The sequence below is a fragment of the Schistocerca americana genome, chromosome 8 (genome assembly GCF_021461395.2).
Source record: "Schistocerca americana isolate TAMUIC-IGC-003095 chromosome 8, iqSchAmer2.1, whole genome shotgun sequence".
Lineage (NCBI taxonomy): Eukaryota > Metazoa > Arthropoda > Insecta > Orthoptera > Acrididae > Schistocerca > Schistocerca americana.
Window position 1 is genome coordinate 490539749 of NC_060126.1, and position 7216 is coordinate 490546964.

Here is a 7216-nt window from a genome sequence, read left to right on the forward strand (position 1 = left end):
AAAGTCGTGGTAGATGTACCACAGGACCCATTTTTCACTCAGCTAATTATTTGGCAATCAATTGTACTACTCCCAATAACTATACCCTGAATGTGTCATGGAACAGTCAAGATATGTACTTCTCCAGCATCTGTTAGAAACATTTATTAGGCTTCCTGAGAGTTGGTGATTTTGTGTGTTTACTTCGAGAGCACACACGAGGCATTACTGTACAAAGCTCCTGCATATATTACGTTGTATATTGATAACAGATTTTGTGAGGATGTCTTGTGTACTGCTTTGTCAGAGTATTGAGTGAGATAATGTCATATCACTGACGTTTATTCAGTAAGATCAAGTCGCGGTCTATCAACGACATTTAAGCTATTAGAGGTTTCTGTAAATCACTTCTTGCGAACACTGGGTAGTTCCTTAAAAAGGCTACAGAGTGCTCCGCTCCATTAGTTATCATTTCTCACGAAATGCATCAGCTATTAAACAATGGTACACTACACACAGCTTTTTAAACTAAGTACCATGATCGATCAGGTTTCGTTGCCCTACATCAATGAAGCGCCAAATTACTTGCTGCATTGTGATGCGTGCACCCAGCCTTCTATGAGCTCTGAAACTTCACCAACGCCATAGCTGTCGACCACAATACTAGAGTTAAGGTAGTCATGATTGACTTTTGAGCGCTTTAAGGACTAATTCTCTGAACGTTTCTCCCTGATGACCTAATCAAGAACTTCACTACCATGTCGACTACTGTCCGTCTGAGGAAGGAGTGCAGATTATGATTTAACCTTTGGTTCGCGACGGGGTCATTAGAGACTTGGCGCAATCTTGAACTGAACAAAATGTATAACGAAATCGATACTACCGTTCAGAAAGCAAACACCCCATAACTGACTTCAACCGATAATAGAATAAACCACCTTTTGGATACGAGTCTAGTTTTCTAAACTCTACACCACTTCTCTGGACACTAGCAATCCTAAACTTGACGACATTAAAGACAAGAAGCACCAAAGTTTCACAAGTTGCGACATCGTCGCGAAAAAACAGTGACCCGTATATGTAATAAGTTTCTTTTAATTTACGTCTATGGTCAGAAACTGTTTGATAACAGATTACCGGTTTCGGCCTTTAACGACCATCATCAGATCTGTTTCATAAAAACAAAGTCCGAATGTACTGCAGCCATAGTGGCATCGTCAAATGTTAAATGCGGAATCAGTACCAGCATCTATATGTATTTGACGATGCTCACCACGGACGACGCAATGGCCAGCAAGATTCACTTAACGACCGAGAGCAGCGGCGTAAGTGTGTATGTTGTCGGTGCTAACAGACAAGCAACACTGCATAAAATAACCACAGAAATCAACGTGTGACATACGAAGAACGTGTCCGTTAGAACAGTGATGCGAAATTTTGCAGCAGTGTCCTAATGGATAAGAGATTTGGCGTCAATGGTCTATGGCAGCAGGCGATCGACGCGAGCACCTTTGCTAACAGCACATCGTTTTCATCGCCTATTCCAGGTTCGTGACCATATGGGTTGGATCCTAGACGATTGTAAAACCGTGGTCTATTCAAATAAATCCCGATTTCAGTTGGTAGCAGCGCAGATCCCAAGAATCCATGGACCCAAAATATCAGCAAGCACTGTGCAATTTGGCGATGACTCAGTGACGGTGTGGGCCGTGTTTACTTGGAATGAACTGGGTCCTACATCATCTACATCTACATTTATGCTCCGCAACGATGTGTGGCGGAGGGCACTTTACGTGCCACTGTCATTACCTCCCTTTCCTGTTCCAGTCGCGTATGGTTCGCGGGAAGAACGACTGCCGGAAAGCCTCCGTGCGCGCTCGAATCCCTCTACTTTTACATTCGTGATCCCCTCGGGAGGTATAAGTAGGGGGAAGCAATATATTCGATACCTCATCCAGAAACGCACCCTCTCGAAACCTGGAAGGCAAGCTACACCGCGATGCAGAGCGCCTCTCTTGCAGAGTCTGCCACTTGAGTTTGCTAAACATCTCCGTAACGCTATCACGCTTACCACATAACCCTGTGACGGAACGCGCCGCTCTTCTTTGTATCTTCTCTATCTCCTCTGTCAACCCGACCTGGTAAGAATCCCACAGTGATGAGGAATACTCAAGTACAGGTCGAACGAGTGTTTTGTAAGCCACCTCCTTTGTTGATAGACTACATTTTCTAAGGACTCTCCCAATGAATCTCAACCTGGCATCCGCCTTACCAACAATTAACTTTATATGATCATTCCACTTCAAATCGGTTCGTACGCATACTCCCAGATATTTTACAGAAGTAACTGCTACCAGTGTTTGTTCCGCTATCATATAATCATACAATAAAGGATCCTTCTTTCTATATATTCGCAATACATTACATTTGTCTATATTAAGGGTCAGTTGGCAGTCCCTGCACCAAGTGCCTATCCGCTGCAGATCTTCCTGCATTTCGCTGCAATTTTCTAATGCTGCAACTTCTCTGTATACTACTGGTCAAACTAAACCGATCACTGAGTGGAAATGGTTATGATCGGCTACTTGGACACCATTTGCAGCTCACTGACTTCACGCTGCAAAACAACCGTGGAATTTTTGTGGGTGACTACACCATGTCAACGTACCACAATTGTTCGTGGTTGATTTGAAAAATTTTCTGGTCCGAGTGAATGATTTGACCACCCACACCGCCCGACATAATCCCACCGAACGTTTATGCTAGAGGATTGGGAGGTCAATTCGCGCAAAAAATCCTGCACCGGCAACACTTTCGAAGTTATGGACGTCTACAGAGGCAGCAAGATTCAGTAATTCTGATGGGGACTTCCAACCACTTGTTGAGCTCATGCCGTGTTGTTTCACTATGCTGGGCAGAAGAAGAACCGAAACGACGTTAGGACTTATCCGAAGGCTTTTGTCACGTAAGTGTATTTGGCACGCTTCTGCTAACTTCGCGGGCGAATGCTTATATTACGAAGCATTCATTGCTTTGACAAGAGAGCACTGATTCTAGAGTGGTGTTACGTGCACGTCCACAAGGTTCTGACGACGATCGAAATCACTACAGAGTCCAGTACCGGTGTCGGCAGCCCGGCTACGCCACTTACAGCTGGCGACGCGGCGGTGAAGCTGCTGGCTGTGGCGACGGCGGGCGCGGATGCTGTGCCCATGTCTGCTGGCGGCGGTGTCTGCGTCCGTGTCGAGCAGCGAGCTGTGCGCCGCTCAGCCCGCCAGCAGCGCTTTATAGCCGCCGCTGACCGCGCGCGCCGGATGCTCCGAGGCCGCGGCGGCGGTCACACCGGCAGAAAGATCCGCCGCCAGATACCGACAGCCCTCCTCAAGAGACTGTGCTGCCTCGTCTCTGGCTGTGTTGCGCGGTATGTGCCGTACGCGGCTCTTGTCAGTTTTTTGGACAACATGATTGTGGAGATGAGGCAGCGATTAGTATGATTAATCAATTATTCAAAAACAGTCTTAATCGCATTTATTATTACGAGGCCTGTTCAGAAAGTAAGCTCCGATTGATTGCCAAATTGAAACTACAGTGAACATCAGAAATGTTTTACTTGTAACAATTAGCTACACCTTTCAGCTACTTCTCTACGTAGTCGCCGTTCTGACTTAGACTTTTGTCATAGCGTTGTACCAACTTTTCAATAGCCTCATCATAGAAGGCAGCCGCCAGTGCTTTCCGCCAATTCTCCACGCTGGCCTACACCTCGTTGTCTGTGTCAGAATGTTCTCTTCAAAGACAGCGGTTCATGTGACCAGAGATGAAACTCAGGGGGAGACAATTGCGGACTGTATTGTGGGTAATCTAACATTTCCATTTGAAAACGATGCAGGAGCATCTTCATTGCCCCTGCAGAATGCGGCTGAGAATTGTCGTGAAGACGAAACAGCACGACAGTTATGTAATGTTAGCTGCATAGCTTCAGGCGAAATTTCTCACCAGGGCCTCGTACTTGGCGGCAGACACTATTTTCTAGACATCTTTACGCACTCACTGCGAGCTCAGAAATGAGAAGAGCGACGTGATGCTAATTGGGGTTATACTAGAGACACTACCCAACACATCTGTGCAAAGCTTTATCGGATTTTTATAGTCGTTTCCAATTCGCGACCGATCGGAGCTTACTTTCTGAACGCCCCTCGTATTACTATACCGCCAACCGGTTTCAACCCGATGTAGGGGTCATCTGGGCGTTGACAACATTGGTCGACTGCTGGTGGTGTCACTCCTGATAGTTTCCTGCCGCTATGTAGACAGGAGCGACACCACCAGCAGTTGACCAAAGGTGTAAACGATCAGAAGATGACCCCCTACGTCGGGTTGAAACCGTTTGGCGGTATAGTAATAATAATAAATGCGATTAAGACTCTTTTTGAATAATTGATCTTGTCAGTTTCTTGCCCGTGGATACAGGCCAGTAAGGAACAGCTCAGATTTTTACTCAGTCCTACCAAGTGTGTACCGTGTGATCACAAGTTTTCTTTAATTTTTTATCAAGGGTCCTTCAGCTACTCTGGTGACCAAACCCAAAGCAAGTAACGGAAGTCGGCCGGTGTGACCGAGCGGTTCTAAGCGCTTCACTCTGGGACCGCGCGACCGCTACGGTCGCTGGTTCGAATCCTGCCTCGGACATGGCTGTGTGTGACGTCCTTAGATTAGTTAGGTTTAACTAGTTCTAGGGGACTGATGACCTCAGATGTTAAGTCCCATAGTGCTCAGAGCAATTTTTTTGAACAAACGGAAATATGCAGGGCTGCATTCACACTACTAGCCATCAAAATTGATACAGCAAGAAGAAATGCAGGTGATAAACGGGTATTCACTGGACATATATACTGTGCTAGAACTGACATGTGATTACATTTTCACGCAATTTTTGGGTGCATAGATCCTGTGAAATCAGTACCCAGAACAACCACCTCTGGCCGTAATAACGGCCTTGATACGCCTGGGCATTGAGTCAAACAGAGCTTGGATGGCGAGTACCGGTACAGCTGCCCATGCTGCTTCAACATGATACCACAGTTCAGTGGGCATATTGTGACGAACCAGTTGCTCGGCCACCATTAACCAGACGTTTTCAATTGGGGAGAGATCTGGAGAATGGGCTGGCCAGGGCAGCCTTCACCGTGATGTCGGATGCGACCATCATGATGCTGTAAACAGAACCTGGATTCATCCGAAAAAATGTTTTGCCATTCGTGCACCCAGGTTCATCCTTGAGTATACCATCGCAGGCGCTCCTGCCTGTGATGCAGCGTTAAGGGTAACCGCAGCCGTGGTCTCCGAGCCGATAGTCCATGCTGCTGCAAACGTCGTCGAACTGTTCGTGCACATGGTTGTTGTCTTGCAAACGTCCCCATCTGTTGACTCAGAGATCGAGACGTGGCTGCACGATCCGTTACAGCCACGCGCATAAGATGCCTGTCATCTCGACTGCTAGTGATACGAGGCCGTTGGGATCCAGCACGGCGTTCCGTATTGCCCTCCTGAACCCACCGATTCCTTATTCTGCTAACGCTCATTGGATCACGACCAACGCGAGGAGCAATGTCGCGATACGATAAACCGCAATCTCTTTAGGCTATACAATCCAACCTTTATCAAATACGGAAACGTAGTGGTACGCATTTCTCCTCCTAACACGAGGCATCACAACAACGTTTCACCAGGCAACGCCGGTCAACCGCTGTTTGTGTATGAGAAATCGGTTGGAAACTTTCCTCATGTCAGCACGTTGTAGGTGTCACCACCGGCGTCAACCTTGTGTGAATGCTCTGAAAAACTAATCATTTGATATCACAGCATCTTCTGCCTGTCGGTTACATTTCGCGTCTCTAGCACGTCATCTCCGTGGTGTAGCAATTTTAATGGCCAGTAGTGTATTTTGCCACAAAATAGTGTACACGGGTGATAGTAAAGTACTAACAATGTAAAGAATACAGAACGAGAACAACTGCAACGAGGATAACGGTAGGCAAAAATTCTCTTCGTTTTTTTCCATCTTAACGAATTTACACACAAATTCTGACAACTGATTGATGTGCTCCGTATGGGGTGTGACCAGGCAGCAGTTCGGGCAAGACAACGGTGGGGCATGCTGTGAATGATTTCCTCAATCTCATGTTGGACCAATAACGCCCGTCCCTCTTGCAGAGCTGCTCGCAAATCTCTGAGAGAGGTTGGTGAAGCTGACGTGATGCAACCCGTGTCCTCGTGCATCCCAGATACGTTCTATGTGATTCGAATCGGGAGAGCGAGTAGACCACGCCATGGGTCCAATATCCTCCATTTCCAAGAAAATACCTATCACCTGTATGACATTTTCACTCTACAGCGGAGTGTACGCTGATGTGAAACTTCCTAGATCGCGCGGGATTAGCCGAGCGGTCTCAGCCGCTGCACTCATGGACTGTGCGGCTGGTCCCGGTGGAGGTTCAAGTCCTCCCTCGGGAATGGGTGTGTGTGTTTGTCCTTAAGATAATTTAGGTTAAGTAGTGTTGTCAGTAGGCTGTTTATGTTTCCTTATTGGTAACGCCACGTAGCGCTCTGTATGAAAATCACTGGCTGTGCTGCGTGCAGTCTGTGACTGGTTTGCATTGTTGTTGGCCATTGTAGTGTTGGGCAGCTGGATGTGAACAGCGCATAGCGTTGCGCAGTTGGAGGTGAGCCGCCAGCAGTAGTGGATGTGGGGAGAGAAATGGCGGAGTTTTGAAATTTGTAAGACTGGATGTCATGAACTGCTATATATATTATGACCTTTGAACACTATTAAGGTAAATACATTGTTTGTCCTCTATCAAAATCTTTCATTTGCTAACTATGCCTATCAGTAGTTAGTGCCTTCTGTAGTTTGAATCTTTTATTTAGCTGACAGTAGTGGCGCTCGCTGTATTGCAGTAGTTCGAGTAACGAAGATTTTTGGTGAGGTAAGTGATTTGTGAAAGGTATAGGTTAATGTCAGTCAGGGCCATTCTTTTGTAGGGATTATTGAAAGTCAGATTGCGTTGCGCTAAAAATATTGTGTGTCAGTTTAAGCACAGTCATGTATAATTGTTCTAAGTAAGGGGACGTTTTAGTGTGTAAGCTTAGGGACTGATGACCTTAGCAATTAAGTCCCATATGATTTCACACACATTTGAACATTTTTGAACAAACTTCCTGGCAGATTAAAACTGTG

The 7216-nt window shown here is 46.3% G+C and overlaps 1 protein-coding gene across 1 annotated transcript in view; it reads right to left on the minus strand.

Annotated features, from left to right (window-relative positions):
* The window catches only part of LOC124545169 (translation initiation factor IF-2-like), a 121813-nt gene extending 118650 nt beyond the window's left edge, over nucleotides 1-3163 (minus strand). The window contains exon 1 of the mRNA XM_047124005.1: nucleotides 3131-3163. The gene's annotated coding sequence lies outside the window, so the exon portion shown is untranslated. The remainder of the gene's footprint in view (nucleotides 1-3130) is intronic.
* Nucleotides 3164-7216: the final 4053 nt, after the last annotated feature.